General features: G+C 44.7%; 1 pseudogene; it reads right to left on the bottom strand.

Moving 5' to 3' along the window:
* Positions 1-400: 400 nt before the first annotated feature.
* Positions 401-1,448, bottom strand: LOC106561660 (5-hydroxytryptamine receptor 1E-like; annotated as a pseudogene).
* Between the last annotated feature and the right edge of the window lie 15,979 nt (positions 1,449-17,427).

Raw genomic sequence — 17,427 nt, forward strand, 5'->3', positions numbered from 1 at the left:
ACATGAAATCTCTGAGCATTAAAGGCTCTTTTTAGCTCAGCAACAATGTCATGACTCATAACTTTACTCCACTCAGTAATTGTATTCTTGGATTCAAAATGTTAATTCTATAAGCTACTGTAAAGCATTAAGACTAATTGCTTTTAGTATTTTATTACTTATGTTTTTATTAACATATTGTCAACTAAATGCACTGTATGTACTTATTGTAAATTATCTGTTTAGAACTCTTCTGGATGAAGGAACAATACAATTGTCTCAGTTAGAATGAAACCAGCTTTTATTCCAAAAGAAAGTGTATTCTTCATGTATTAAAACATATGGCTTCTTTAATATATTGTTTACAGCCAATCAACAATCAACCCAGACATATCCAAGAAAGCAGTCCTATTTGCACTCGTTACATACATTTCTTAAAGGCCTGCTTGAAGTCCTCATTGAAGCTGGTGTAGAGCAGGGGGTTGATGAGTGAGTTAACATATCCCAGCCACGTGAGAAAGTCTGATACCTGTGCTGAGGCATGAAACACCCGGAGGCCCACCAGTAACTCCTTAACAAAGAAAGCCAGCCAGCATAGGATAAAAGCCCACGGGATGAGGCCCAGTGTATGGGCAGCCTTCCTCTCTCTGGAGGCACAGATCTGGGTCCTCTCATCACAGGTCCCCCCCAGTCCCCCACTGTCTGACTTATGCAGGTTGGGGCCGTTGAGTATATTTAGCTCTGTGTTTAGCACGGGGTCCGAGGCAGACTGCTCAGACACACAGAGAGACGTTGGTGTGACACGGCAGCTACTGAGGCAGTTGTGGCTGCTGGCTCTCCTCTTACATTGGGCTCCCGAGGAGCTCCGTTTGTGGTACAAGGTCCGGGCTGCGATGAAGATCCGGTAGTAGAGGATGAGGATGATGGCCATTGGGATGTAGAAGGCCCCGAAGGTGGAGTAGATGGTGTAGCCGATGTGGTCATTGTCGATGAGACACTTGGTATAATTGCCGAAGTTGTCATCCCTGCTGTGCCTCCGTAACAGAGGCGGCACTGAAATGAGGACAGAGATGGTCCACGCGATGGTAACCATGATGGCGACGTGGCGCGGGGTTCTCTTGCAGGCGTACTCCTGGGCGTTGGTGATGGCCCAGTGGCGGTCCAGTGCGATGGCACACAGATGCAGGATGGAGCCGGTGCAGCAGGTCATGTCCACGCTCAGCCATGCCTCACAGATGACACATCCCAGCAGCCACTTCTTTGTGGCGATGTAGAGGACGCTATGGGCATCACCAAGATGGCCACCAGGAAATCAGTGACAGCCAGAGAGCAAATCAGGTAGTTGGCGGCAGGTGGAGTTTTTTTGTGTTAATGATTGTCAATATGACTGCACTGTTCATTAAGGCAGTGATCAGGGTGACAATGCTGAGAAAGATCACTACCAACACCATATCAGTCTCTGGTTCCATTTTGAAGGAGCCTTCTGATCCTGACATGCAGTTGATTTCAACTCTTAGGCTCCAAAACTATCTACCATACTCCTCGTTCTCCATTACGGTTGTCTGTGTCCCTAATCCAGATCCTTTTCTCTCTCTTACTACCATGCTTTCCCTTCCATACTTTCCCTACCATGCTTTCCCTACTGTGCTTTCCCTTATATTTGGGGACACTGCGAAGGGGGAAAAAAACATAATTTTTGGTTTATTATTTTTGTGTGACAAAAAATGGATTAGAGTATATTATAACATGATACAGGTTTTCGTTATTTGTATTCAAAATTACAAATTTTCTCGAAGAGTAGATCACTTCTCCACATGGTGGCAGAAGTGATCAGGGAATCAGTGATTCACGGTCATATTGGAGGCTGTTATGCTCAGCATAGTATTCTAACTGTGTCATTGCAGCCCCATGACATCAATGTCAAGTCAATGAAGCTCTAAATGTAATCCTTTTGCCCCTAAATTCAATTTAGGGGCATAGGGAACATTCAAGACTTTATTATTGCCTACTAGGGAGTAGCTGGATGTTTTGCATACGGAGGCAAATTGGGGTTTCATTGAGGCCATGATAAAAAGGACCGATTTCAGTCTGTGACACTTCCAAACAGCTGTTGATACAAAAAAAATGATGAAAAGAAAATTCAATTGACAAACATATCTAGAGTCTGGCTTATTTAAATGGCTGCAGATCACATTACTTATGCAAATGGTATTATGGCTTTGTCATGCTTGAACAATAGACATACAATGTATATGGGATGAAATACAAAAAGCATTCTTTTCATTACTTCCATGGGCATCCCTGCTCAAACCACAACACAGGGACGGCTCTGTCACAGTTTTTCATTGGAAAGGCAATTATAAGCATTTCTAAATGTAAATATCTCTAATGTTAATGTCTAGCCTGATGTGTGTGCTTCCATTGAGAGAAGGAAGCCTAATATGAACAATATTCAAATAGTTTCATGTTCAGCAATTTCCTTTTCAAATTAAGTATTTATATCCGTCACATGCAATCAGTGGTTCTTCAAATAATTTAATGGTGTCTTTCTATAACTTTGTCATTTCAACTACTGGCTCTTCAAGTTTAACCACCCAGCTGACTAGAAATAGCCTACCTGTGCTGTCATCACATACTGTGGCTTAAACTATCGCTTTGTCAAGGTAGCGGCTGAGCTGAGTTATACACCAAAATAGTTTCAGTTTGGAAATCAATCAAAACCTGTCTGTGGGATAACAATAATGGTAATATTGTGCCACATACTCTGTGGAGCATTGTGTCCATAAGTGACTGGCATGTGACTCAGCCATTCCTGTGCTAAAGGGATCAGTCATACAAGGCCATCACCCTTCATCCTGTTGTCCGTTATTCTACTGCTCACTCACTCCCATTGATAAATATGAAATCTTTGTGCTGGGTGTTATTTGACCTTTCCTCAACTATTTTTCATTTGCACATATTGAACATACTGTTGTTTTGACTTGTTATAGTCTTAAAGTTTATGTTTGGGGCATGCATCCCTTGTTTTTCAATTATAGACTTTGCAACACCTGCAGCACCTGTACCTGGTGTCCTGATATCTCTCATTAAACTCAAGAAGCTACTTTTGTAGAGGTTATTATTTAAAATGTTCCTCTTGCAATGCCATAATGCATTCAAAGATTAGATGAAGAAGATGAAGAAGCAAAACAAAAGCATTAAAATGGAAGCTGGTCCCTATTAATGACCAACATGTTATTTGATAATATGACAGCCTATCATAGCCTCGGTATGATAAAATGAAACTATCCTTAAAAAAACACATAAAAATAGGTTATAGCCTATGGTATGCTACCAAAAATAATGAAAGGGCAACCAACATATATCAGGCTATAAATGTGGGCACACACCTTCTGAATGGTTCAATCATCATTTATCCATCACAACACATTTCGTCTCATCTTTTGAAAGTATCCAAATACTTATTCCCCCCCCCCCCCCCCCCCCCTCGAACATCCCATTGGTTCTTTCATGAACACCTGCCCTTGCCGTCCTTAACAGTGCCAAACAGGCAGGGACGAAGTATAAAAAGGGGTTCCTGCATATGCAGTAATGCCCACATGCAGGAGCACCCCGAATTGCGTGCCACAATTGCACACTTCTCCCTTCAGGTCACCGTCATTTACATTTTTACATTCTTGTAATTTAGCAGATGATCTTATCCAGAGCCACTTACCATAGTGAGTGCCTACATTATCGTACTTTTGCAATGCCCCAAATAATGTTGCTGTGTGAGGTCGCTATATCTGAGTCCAGTAAGCAACAAAACATTTTGCTTTTTTGACCTCTGCCTCTGTATGACATAACTGCCATCACTGAATTCATGCTTGCCATCAAATTCATGCGTGCTATCACTCTTCCTGGATGCTTAATGTTCCCCAATAGCTCGGAGACATGATTGGATACATTATCACTGGAAAGTCCGTTTCCAAAACATTTCCACCTTAGCAGAACATCGGAGTGTTGAAGAGGATATAGCGGTTCCATTCCCAGATGGTATCCTTGAGCTAAGGTACTTAGTCTGAATTGCCTCAGTAAGTGATCCTACTGTATAAATGAATATGGCGACCACTAATGAGATATAAATTGTCCCTGGATGAGTAGCCTACTTGTGTGGGATTCTTTGCTATGTGGGTTTTCTGAGGATATTTGATGAATAAAGTTTCCCCATTTCTTCTTAAATAATTAGAAAAAGAAAAAAAAATTCAGAACCAATAAAAAATGTCTAAACTGAGTTTACATTTTTAAGACAAATTGCATGGACAAAATTATTGGCACCCCAGAGCTAGTACTTGGTTGCACAGCCTTTAGCCAAGAGACCTGCAGACAAACAGCCACCAATGACCTTGCTGCATCTTTCTACTGACAATTTGACCCACTTTTCAGCCACAAACTGCTCTTCAATATTTTAGGGGTTCCCTACCCCAAATGCTGTTTTCAGATCTCGCCATAGGTTATGGATGTGATTCAGACCTAGACTCTTCGATGGCCACTCCAGAACAGTCCAGCATCTCTTCTTAACCTGTTAAACTCTGAGTGGTTGTTTTGTGCCCTGTACAGCGCCCAGTGGGTTTAGGGGGTACCGCCACCCAAAAAAGTCATCATAAAATATAAAGTGACATACACTTCATGACCAAATGTATGTGGACACCTGCTCGTCGGTTGGTCCCCCATTAAGCCACGAGCATTAGGGAGGTCTGGCACTGATGTTGGGTGATTAGGCTTGGCTTGCAGTTGGCGTTCCAATTCATGCCAAAGGTATTTGATGGGGTTGAGGTCAGGGCTCTGTGCAGGCCAGTCAAGTTCTTCCACACCGATCTCGACAAACCATTTCTGTATGGACCTCGCTTTGTGCACGGTGGCATTGCCATGTTAAAACAGGAAAGGGCCTTCACAAAACTGTTGCCACAAAGTTGGAAGCACAGAATCGTCTAGAATGTCATTGCTCGATTTTATACACCTGTCAGCAACGGGTGTGGCTAAAATAGCCGAATCCACTCATTTGAAGGGGTGTCCACATACTTTTGTATATATAGTGTATCTATCTTTATCACTCTAGTATTCCTGAACATTGTAAATATGGTACTGAAACTGACTGACCCTGTATATAGTATGCTTACTTACTTTATCGTGTTCTTCTTATTTATTATTTTTATATCTTGTGTGTTTTTGTTCTACCTTGTTATTTTTAGTATTACACTGTTATTGAAAACAACGTTTTAACATTCTGTCATTGTTGGGGTTAGAGCTTGCAAGAATGGCATTTAATTTCATTGTGACATTGTGTAACGCCCTGGCCATAGAGAGGGGTTTTTTGTTCTTTATTTTGGTTAGGCCAGGGTGTTACATTGGGTGGGCGTTCTATGTTATTTTTCTATGTTTTTGTATTTCTTTGTTTTGGGCCATGTGTGGCTCCCAATCAGGCACAGCTGAAGTTCGTTGTTGTCACACATAAGTGCATGTTTTTCCGTTGGGGTTTTGTGGGTAATTGTTTCTGTCACTGTGTTTCACCTGACAGGACTGTTTGGCTGTCAGTTTCCTTGTTTTGTTTTTGTATAGTGTTCTTGCTTAATTAAATATGATGAACACTAACTCCGCTGCGTTTTGGTCCACTCTCTCTCATGACAGTCGTTACAGAATTACCCACCACAAAAGGACCAATCAGCGGAGGAAGGAGCAGCACCAGGAGAGCAGAATGATGGACTCATGGACGTGGGAACAAATACTGGACGGAGAGGGACCATGGACTCAGGCTGGGGAGTATCGCCTCCCGCAGTGGGAGATCGAAGCGGCGAGAGCGGAGAAGCGATGGTATGAGGAGAGAGAGCGCAACAGGCACGAGAGGCAGCCCCAATATTTTTTTTGGGGGGGGCACACGGGACAGTCGGCGGTGCCGAGGTCGGAACCAGAGCCAGTCGGGTTTACGTTGGAGGTGAGCGAAGGGTGGAAAGCAGAGACAGTGAAGGAGTTGATGGGGAGATTGGAGGAGAGAGAGATGAGAGACCTGCTGGTTTGGTGCATAAGGCACGGCATTCGCCCTACGGAGCGTGTCAGTGAATTGATGTCACCTGAGTCAGTTCTCCATACTCGTCCTGAGGTGCGTGCTGGCCGTCTGTTGAAGACTGTGCCTGCGCCCAGAAACAGGCCTCCTGCATGTCTTCCCAGCCCTGCATGTCCTGTGCCTACGCCCAGAAACAGGCCTCCCGCATGTCTTCCCAGCCCTGCACGTCCTGTGCCTACGCCCAGAACCAGGCCTCCTGCAAGTCTTCCCATCCTGGTCAGTCCTGTGCCTCCTCCTAGGACCAGGCCACCAGTGGGTCTCCCCATCCTGGTCTGTCCTGTGCCTGCTCCACGGACCAGGCCTCCAGTGGGTCTCCCCATCCTGGTTAAGCCTATGCCTCCTCCTCGGACCAGGCCTCCAGTGGGTCTCCCCATCCTGGTCTGTCCTGTGCCTGCTCCACGGACCAGGCCTCCAGTGGGTCTCCCCATCCTGGTTAAGCCTGTGCCTCCTCTTCGGACCAGGCCTCCAGTGGGTCTCCCCATCCTGGTCCGTCCTGTGCCACCTCCCAGGACTAGGCCTCCAGAGTGGCCCGCCTGTCCGGAGCTGCCAGAGTGGCCCGCCTGTCCGGAGTGGCCGCCTGTCCGGAGTGGCCCGCCTGTCCGGAGCTGCCAGAGTGGCCCGCCTGTCCGGAGCTGCCAGAGTGGCCCGCCTATCCGGAGCTGCCAGAGTGGCCCGCCTGTCCGGAGCTGCCAGAGTGGCCCGCCTGTCCGGAGCTGCCAGAGTGGCCCGCCGGTCCGGAGCTGCCAGAGTGGCCCGCTGGTCCGGATCTGCCAGAGTGGCCCGCCTGTCCGGATCTGCCATCACCGCCCGCCAGCCGGGCGAAGTCAGGGTCGCCCACCAGACCTTCGGCGCGGCCAGGTGCACCACCTAAGAGGGCGACGCCAAGGGTGGGGCAGAGGCCACATCCCGCACCTGAGCCGCCGCCGTAAGAAGGCCCACCCAGACCCTCCCCTTCAGTGTCAGGTTTTGCGGCCAGAGTCCGCACCTTGGGGGGGGGGGGGGGGTACTGTAACGCCCTGGCCAGAGAGAGGGGTTTTTTGTTCTTTATTTTGGTTAGGCCAGGGTGTTACATTGGGTGGGCGTTCTATGTTCTTTTTCTATGTTCTTTTTCATAATTTGCAAATAAATTCATAAAAAATCCTACAATGTGATTTTCTGGATTTTTTTTCTCCCATGTTGTCTGTCATAGTTGAAGTGTACCTATGATGAAAATTACAGGCCTCTCTCATCTTTTTAAGTGGGGGAACTTGCACAATTGGTGTCTGACTAAATACTTTTTTGCCCCACTGTATGCAATAAGTAGGCCATAGTAGCGAAGAATTACAATTTAGCAGATTAACACTGGAGTGATAAATGAGCAGATGATAATGTGCAAGTAGAGATACTGGTGTGCAAAAGAGCAGAAAAGTAAATAAAAACAGTATGGAGATGTGGTAGGTAGATTGGGTGGGCTATTTACAGATGGACTATGTACAGCTGCAGCGATTGGTTAGCTGCTCAGACAGTCGATGCGTCACATTCGTCGTATGGAGTGAACCAAACTGCAGCGGGTATGTGAATCATCTTCTTGTTTTATTGAAAGAAAATGAACACTGAACAAAAGACCGCCGAAAACAGTCCTGTAAGGTACACTGACTATACACGGAGACAACCACCCACAAAACACAAGCTGAAAACCCCTACTTAAATATGGCCTCCAATTAGAGACAACGAAGAACAGCTGCCTCCAATTGAAGGCCAAACCAAAACCCTGAACATAGAAATAGAACAACTAGATAACCACATAGAAATAGATGACATAGAACAGTACCCCAAAAACCCAACAACACAAAACAAACACACCCTGCCACGTCCTGACCAACTACAATAACAAAATGACCCCTTTACTGGTCAGGACGTGACACGATGTTTAAAGTTTGTGAGGGAAATATAGTCTCCAGCTTCAGCGATTTTTGCAATTCGTTCCAGTCACTGGCAGCAGAGAACTGGAAGGAAAGGCGACCAAATGAGGTGTTGGCTTTGAGGATGATCAGTGAGATATACCTGCTGGAACATGTGCTACGGGTGGGTGTTGTTATCGTGACCAGTGAGCTGAGATAAGGCGGAACTTTACCTAGCATAGACTTATCGATGACCTGGAGCCAGTGGGTCTGGCGACGAATATGTAGCGAAGGCCAGCTGACTAGAGCATACAGGTCGCAGTGGTGGGTGGTATAAGGTGATTTGGTAACAAAACGGATGGCACTGTGATAGACTGCATCCAGTTTGCTGAGTAGAGTATTGGAAGCTATTTTGTAGATGACATCACCTAAGTCGAGGATCGGTAGAATAGTCAGTTTTACTAGGGTAAGTTTGGCGGCATGAGTGAAGGAGGCTTTGTTGCGAAATAGAAAGCCGATTCTAGATTTGATTTTGGATTGAAGATGCTTAATATGAGTCTGGAAGGAGAGTTTACAATCTAGCCAGACACCTAGGTATTATTAGTTGTCCACATATTCTAGGTCAGAACCGTCCAGGGTGGTGATGATAGTCGGACAGGCGAAGGCGGGCATCGATCGGTTGAAAAGCATGCATTTGGTTTTACTAGCATTTAAGAGCAGTTGGAGGCCACGGAAGGAGTGTTGTATGGCATTGAAGCTCGTTTGGAGGTTAGTTAGCACAGTGTCCAAGGAAGGGCCAGAAGTATACAGAATTGGTGCCGTCTGCTTAGAGGTGGATCAGGGAATCACCCGCAGCAAGAGCGACATCATTGATATATACAGACAAAAGAGTCAGCCCGAGAATTTAACCCCGTGGTACCCCCATAGAGACTGCCAGAGGTCCGGACAACAGGCCCTCCGATTTGACACACTGAACTCTGTCTGCAAAGTAGTTGGTGAACCAGGCGAGGCAGTCATTAGAGAAACCAATGCTATTGAGTCTGCCGATAAGAATACGGTGATTGACAGAGTTGAAAGCCTTGGCAAGGTCGATGAAGACGGTTGCACAGTACTGTCTTTTATCAATGGGGGTTGTGATATTGTTTAATACCTTGAGCGTGGCTGAGGTGCACCCGTGACCGGCTCGGAAACCGGATTGCACAGCGGTGAAGGTACAGTGGGATTCGAAATGGTCAGTGATCTGTTTATTAACTTGGCTTTCGAAGACTTTAGAGAGGCAGGGCAGGATAGATATAGGTCTATAGCAGTTTGGGTCTAGAATGTCACCCCCTTTGAACGCCGCAGCTTTCCAATCTTTAGGGATCTCAGACGATACGAAAGAGAGGTTGAACAGGCTGGTAATAGGGGTTGCAACAATGGCGGCGGATAGTTTTAGAAAGAGAGGGTCCAGATTGTCTAGCCCAGGTGATTGGTACGGGTCCGGGTTTTGCAGCTCTATCAGAACATCTGCTATCTGGATTTGGGTGAAGGAGAAGCTGAGGATGCTCGGGTGAGTAGCTGCAGGGGGGGCGGAGCTGTTAGTGGGGTTGGAGTAGCCAGGAGGAAGGCATGGCCAGTCATAGAGAAATGCTTAGGTGAGCCTGTTCTACACTTTTTGGCAATTTTCTGGTGTTTTGTTGTGGAAAACTGAGCAGGTTGAGCATAACACGTCAACCCTATTACCTATAGATCGACAGGCTAGAATTGTTTTAACAATAAAACATTGTTTATGAAGCTAGCATTCAATTGTCCCTCCCTCTTGCACATGACCAGCTTCCATTCCCTCTGTCATGAGAGGATTTATGGCTGATTTAAGATAAAGTGTTAGGGTCAACTCTGTTACTTTATTTGGCACTTAATAGGCACTTACTATAGTAATTTTTTTATTTAACCTCTTGAGATGTGGAAAAAGTTTTTATTTTATAAATTTTTTATTAAATTGAACATGCGCAGAATGTTAAAATGTTGTTTTCCCCCTACTCAAAAGGGACCTAATTGGTGGAACAACCCAACTATTGTACTAAAATGTACTTGTTTACTGTGCCAGTCTACAGCTCCCAGTCTTTCACACTTTGGTACATATGGTCTCATTGACAGGGCAGTAGTGGAGCAGGTTGAGAGCTTCAAGTTCCTTGGTGTTCACATCACCAACAAACTATCATGGTCCAAACACACTAAGACAGTCGTGAAGAGGGCACGACAAAGCCTATTCCCCCTCAGGAGACGGAAAAGATTTGGCATCGGTCCTCGGATCGTCAAAAGGTTCTACAGCTGCACCATCAAGAGCATCCTGACTGGTTGCATCACTGCACTACAGAGGGTAGTGCGTACAGCCCAGTACACCACTGGGGCCAAGCTTCCTGGCATCCTGGACCTCTATACCGGGCGGTGTCATAGACTGTTCTCTCAGCTACCACATGGCAAGCAGTACCAGACCGCCAAGTCTAGGTCCAAAAGGCTTAACAGCTTCTACCCTCAACCCATAAGACTCCTGATCAGGTAATCAAAGAGCTATCCAGGCCCCTCTTTTATACTGCTGCTACTCTCTGTTTATTATCTTTGCATAGTCACTTTAACTCTACCTACATGTACATATTACCACAATTACCTTATTTTACTGCTGCTGTTGAATTATTTGTTACTTTTCTTTTCAATTTTTTTGTTATCTATTTTTTACTTAAGAAAAACAAGTTAAAACTGCATTGTTGGTTAAGGGCTTGTAAGTAAGCATTACACTGTAAGGTCTACACTTGTTGTATTCGGCGCATGTAACAAATAAGATTTGATTTGATTGTCAGTGAAAATCCTGTTGTAAGCCTACAGTTGGGTTGTTCCAGAAATAGAGTGACAATCATGTCCCTCTGACATTGGGTGTACATTTTGATAAAACGTTACATTTAACAGTTAGATCACATACATCTACGATCTTACTAAACCATGATACAATTCCAAAAGTAATGTGTTTTACTTCAAATAAATGAGTTGTTTTCTCAGAAGATCCCCATTTTGACATGTAAACTTATTGGATGATTTTAACCCACACTTAACCTAGTTTAAGTTTTCACCATCATTGTAAAGCCCTAGAAATGTTGTTGCTTTGAAAAAGTTTTTTTCTGAAGATTCATATTGGTTTAATGTGATCAGTGATTTATTTACATTTGTCCCCTCAGGTTTAAGGTCAACACTGTTACCGGAACTGAACTCTCATTTTAATATGGTTCAAATATTGTTGTTAAGCTTGCATTCAATTTCCCCTACCTGTTGCACACAACAAGCTTCCAGTCCCCTTGTCACAAGGGGAGTAACGGCTGATATAAGATGAATCATCAACCCTGTTACAGTCAACCCTTTTACGGTCAACCCTGTCACTTTATTGTCACTTTTATAGTCATTTTTTGTAATTTAACCACTTGAGATGGGGAAATATGTTTGTTGTTATGTTGAACATGTGCTCTTTATGACAGAATGTTAATTAAGTGAAATAAATAATTATTAGCGGCACCTCGCCCTTACGTGTGGTAAATCATTGGAAATGTATTATTTGATTAAATGTAATTCCCCCCCTCCTGCGAATCAAATATGTGTTTATCTGTTCAGCTTTCTGGTCTCTGGATAGGCTACCAACGTTCTTAACTTAAACTCTGCAGCATTTAAAAAAATGCCATATTTCCTATGGGATCATGGGAGTTTCTGGACTGTTACTAAGGTTAGCGAGATGTGTAATATCTCATGGACAGACTACATAAACATAAATGGTACCATAGATCTGTCATGATATATCAGGATGCGTGAAATAACAAGCAGCATTAGTTCTGGTGCATTGGACAAATCACAATTTCGCAGGTGTTAGCATATTTCAAAAGGGGAGGAGACATTTGACCCATAGACTTGCCCGTAACTTGCAAAGAGAGAGAGTGGAGCTCTTCGTTCCGGTTCTGATCTCTTCTCTTAACATATATGGACCCAGAACTTAATCGATATGTGCGATATGCCCACTTGCTGCAGCCTGTATTGGTGGCACATATTTTGATAGACCTACCATGAACCCATGTTTTCCATATCTATAACAAATAAATAAAAAAGTAGCCTACAATAGAAATATAATTACTACTGTGATGCAGAGAGCATTATTTGAAAGGATGTAAGGGTTAGTTTAAGAGTTGGGGTTAACACGGCAGCGGATCGTGAGATCTGCCTATAGGCTGCTATAAGGCAGATGAGAGGATATTACTCTGCCCATAGAAATATAATCATTATATTTCTATGACTGTGCCTTGGATACCGTGGATTGCTGCATGTTGCAATTTTATATATTGTGATCACAGGAGGTTGGTGACACCTTAATTGGGGAGGATGGGTTTGTGGTAATGGCTGGAGGGATTATTATTATTTGACCCTGCTGGTCATCTATGAACGTTTGAACATCTTGGCCATGTACTGTTATAATCTCCACCCGGCACAGGCAGAAGAGGACTGGCCACCCCTCAGAGCCTGGTTCCTCTCTAGGTTTCTTCCTAGGTTCCTGCCTTTCTAGGGAGTTTTTCCTAGCCACCGTGCTTCTACATCAAATCAAATCAAACTTTATTTGTCACTTGCGCCGAATACAACAAGTGTAGACTTTACCATGAAATGCTTACTTACAAGCCCTTAACCAACAGTGCAATACAAGAAGAAAATATTTACTCAAATAAAAAGTAATAATAAAAAGTAACACAATAAGTATAACAATAATGAGGCTATATACAGGGGGCACTGGTACTGAGTCAGTGTGCGGGGGTACAGGCTAGTTGAGGTAATCTGTACATGTAGGTGGGGGCGAAGTGACTACGCATAGGTAACAAACAAACAGCGAGTAGCAGCAGTGTACAAAGGGGGGGGGGTCAAAGTAAATTGTCCGGTGGCGATTTTATGTTGTTGTTCAGCAGTCTCATGGCTTGGGGGTAGAAGCTGTTGAGGAGCCTTTTGGTCCTAGACTTGGTGCTCCGGTACCGCTTGCCGTGCGGTAGCAGAGAAAACTGTCTATAACTTGGGTGACTGGAGTCTCTGACAATTTTATGGGCTTTCCTCTGACACTGCCTATTATATAAGTCCTGGATGGCAGGAAGCTTGGCCCCAGTGATGTACTGGGCTGTTCGCACTACTCTCTGTAGCGCCTTACGGTCAGATGCCGAGCAGTTGCCATACCAGGCGGTAATACAACCGGTCAGGATGCTCTCGATGGTGCAGCTGTAGAACCTTTTGAGGAGCTGGGGACCCATGCCTAATCTTTTCAGTCTCATGAGGGGGAAAAGATTTTGTTGTGCCCTCATACCGACTGTCTTGGTATGTTCCGACCATGATAGTTCGTTGGTGATGTGGACACCAAGAAACTTGAAACTCTCGACCCGCTCCACTACAGCCCCGTTAATGTTAATAGGGGCCTGTTCGGCCCGCCTTTTCCTGTAGTCTACAATAAGCTCTTTTGTCTTGCTCACATTGAGGGAGAGGCTGTTGTCCTGGCACCACACTGTCAGTTCTCTGACCTCCTCCCTATAGGCCGTCTCATCGTTGTCGGTGATCAGGCCTACCACTGTTGTGTCGTCAGCAAACTTAATGATGGTGTTGGAGGTGTGTTTGGCCATGCAGTCCACATCTGCATTGCTTGCTGTTTGGGGTTTTAGGCTGGGTTTCTGTATAGCACTTTGTGACATTAGCTGATGTAAATAGGGCTTCATAAATACATTTGATTGAAATTTGATTGATTGGAGTAGAATAGGTGGAATGGTATAAAATACAACAAACACATGGTTTCCATGTGTTTGATGCTAATCCATTTGCTCTGTTCCAGCCATTATTGTGAGCCATCCTCCCCTCAGCAGCCTCCACTGATTGTGATGCATAATTCCTAAGGTTACTTGGAAGGTCCAGTCAATGAGCATTATGGGTGTAATGAAGTCATTCTACAGATGTGTTTTACATCAGTTACTTTGTGACAGCATGGTATCCCAAGGATACCGAACATTCCAAAACACAAAAAACAAAAAATTATACAAAACACAGTGGAATGTAAAGTTGCCAGTACCATGTGAGAGGACGACGCGCTTCTTTTGAACCTAAAATGAAGAAAATCGATCCTGCCGCAGCTGAGAGGCTTACGGTATTATGATGTCGATTTTTTACACTAGGCTACCAAAAATGTACTCTATTTGTAGAATGACCCAGTTCTATAAACCTCTCAATGAAAATAAATAGTATCAACAAACAGACTAAATAGAGAACTTTCAAAGCTGTCTGCTTTCATGTCATAAACACCTACTATGAGGTTAATTGTGATGATGAACATTACAAAACCCTGTCTCTCTGCATCATCATGTTGTGGTTACTCCTGCCCCTCCCGAAGATCTTCTCCCAAGGCCTCATTCATTGGCTTTATATGTAGGATCTTAATTTGAGATATTTTGTGACAGTAGGAAAATAATCCTGCAGCAACAGGAAATTTGAATGATTATGTGGATTATAATTAACGGACATTTTTGTAGGGGTTGATACATTTTTCAATTCAATTTCAAATCAAGTTTGAAATTTCAAAGTGGAAATGACAAACTTTAGAAAATGTTTTAAAGCTCATATACACTACAGGTCTCCATTTCCTGCTGTAGAGGAAAATTCTCAGAAACAAAATAGTAATCAAATGAAGATCCTACATCTGTAGGTCTCCAAGGCTTTGGCTGCATAGCGTGTCCATGTACTTGTCCATGCTTGATTGAGGCTGTCAGTGTAAGGGGAAAATAGCTACCCTCTCTAATTTTACATCACCTCCAGCCAGAAAGTGGAGGACTCAAATGCGAAATCTCATTCATCAAACTGTTTCAACAACCTTTGCCTCAAATTCCATACACGTCCTTTTAGATGATAAGTAGAGTTGTGATTAATTCAATTAAGGGAAGCTTTTTTCCCCTACATCACAGCTTTCACTAAGCTCAATGATAGTGTCTACTCATGTTTCACCTCATTGGGTCTGAATGAAATTAGTAATTACATGTATGGATTATTGGTATTTTTGCGAAAGTCATGGAAAAAACAAATTCTCTATATCCTATAACTGTGAAGTGGACGTTAGCGCGACCACGCATCTTGTATCTTAAAAAGGCTTTCATCGCCTAAACAAGGTATGCTTCAACTTTGTTGCTTGCTAATGTTGTGCTTGGAGAAGGATACAAAGACAGCCCAACTCACAGGGATATCAGAGGTGTGAAAGTAATGCTAGATGAATAGATCTGGTTTGGCTTCGTTCTGTTGAATACATGGGTCCCTACATCCAAAATGTTATCCAGTATGTCTGAGTACTGGTGGAGGAGACACAGTATAGAGTTATGAAGTGGCCTATCATTCTGCCAGCACATGGAGAGCCTCTTTAGATAAAGAAGAGAATACGCTTCCCTTGCCAGGAACAGCCTGTTCCTGATGAAATCTAGTTTGAGTTGTGTTCGTACCTGTAAAGCCAGGTGCCATTTAATAGTGGACGGCAGTTGGCCATTACATCGACATCAAAGTACCAGGAGCTTTGATTCGAAGGTCACCTGGGAAGAAATTCAAAGGTCACCTGTGATTACACAAGTGCCCCCCCTGGGACTGGCCATCAGCAAGGGTAAATGTCTGGTCCTGACATGGAGACAACAGCACTGCCTCTGGCTCCCAGACTTCCAAAGACTTTCTTTGATCAGTGAGGTACTGCCAGTATGAAGCAGGACAGGCTCTGTCATCCCTCAACTTAAAATGCCCAGCAGTAGGCAGAGCTTTTGGAATTGCTGGAACTAAACCCTGATGTCTTCGATCGCTGTTAGAGCTCTTCTTTTAAGAGGTGTTCTTTGCATCATTGACCATGATCCAGGGTTCTTTAACCTTAGATAAATCCTGCTGGGGTTGGTGATTCATACAACTGCTTTGTATCTGGTCCAAAACACATTCAATGGGCTATGTTCAGGGGTGAACTGACAAAAAATTGGCCCTACACTGGCAATTTTTTTCCCTTGAGGCCCCCACACAGCCCATTTATTTCCTTGAGACCACCATTATAATTTGGCTCAAAAACCCAAGTTAGACAGGCTCACTCGGCTTAAAATGGACCAGCCCATCTAGCATTTGCCCGAAATGCTAGATGGCCAGTCCACCCGTGGCTATGTTGTCATTATGCAAAATCCTAGATGCACTCTCCCCATAATTGCATGTGATTATTATTTTGCTCCAGACATAATTTTTTTCTTCGACTGGTTGATCAATTTCTATTCCAAATATATTCCATATTATAATCTTACACTCCCAAAATGGGTTCCCCTTCCCTGGCCAAATTAACTCATGACTCAATTATGTTTTATCAGCCAGGCTTTTAACTTCTCAATATTGGCCTATTGCATCTGACATGGAAACAAACAATACTAGGTGATGATTGATACCAAAAGAGTGCTATATAAAGGGTAGGTAAACAAGGGAATAATGAAGACCAGGTGTGACTGATGATGTGACGCAGGTGTGCGTCACATCACCCCCCCAGACACGCGGCTCCAGGCGCAGGACAACACTGGCTAGGAGGACGGGCCCGAGAGCGAGGAGCGGCAAAGGTGGAAATCTTGGATGATGTTGGGATCTAGAATGTTGTCCACCAGAACCCAACACCGCTCCTCTGGACCGTACCCCTCCCATTCCACCAGGTACTGGAGCCAACCCCCACAACGTTGGGAGTCCAGGTGTGATCTGATGGCATAGGTGGGGATCCCCTTGATGTCCAAGGGAGGTGAGGGGGTGTCGTCGGGGATGAGGAACCACCGGCCTGAGGAGGGAAACATGAAAGATCCGGTAGTTAGTGGGGAGTTGTAATCTGTAAATTACCTCACTGACCCTCCGGAGGACTTTGAACGGCCCCACAAACCGGGGACTCAGCTTCTTACAAGGCAGGCGGAGAGGGAGGTTCCTGGTGGAGAGCCAGATGCAATCACCAGGATGAAACACGGGAGCCTCACTGCAGTGGCAATCCACCTGCTCTTTCTGACGGCGGACGGCGCGCTGGAGTCTCGCATGGGTATCATTCCATACCTCTTCTGTGAGCCTGAACCAATCATCCACCGCAGGAGCTTCAGTTTGGCTCGGAGTCCACATAGTCAGGGCTGGCTGGTAACCCAGAAAACACTGCACGGGAGTCAGCCCGGTGGAGGAGTGTTACAATGAATTCTGGGCGTATTCAGCCCAAGGAAGGAATCGGGCCCAGTCCCCCTGCCGGTCCTGGCAGTGGCTCCTCAGGAACCTCCCCAGCTCCTGGTTCATCCTCTCCACCTGCCCGTTAAACTGGGGCCGGTGCCCAGAAGTGAGGCTGACCATGACCCTCAGCTTCTCCATGAAAGCCTTCCATACATGTGATGTGAATTGGGGGCCACGATCAGAGACGATATCCTCAGG

Source organism: Salmo salar, chromosome 01, assembly GCF_965601325.2.
Source record: "Salmo salar chromosome 01, fSalSal1, whole genome shotgun sequence".
Classification (NCBI taxonomy): Eukaryota; Metazoa; Chordata; class Actinopteri; order Salmoniformes; family Salmonidae; genus Salmo; species Salmo salar.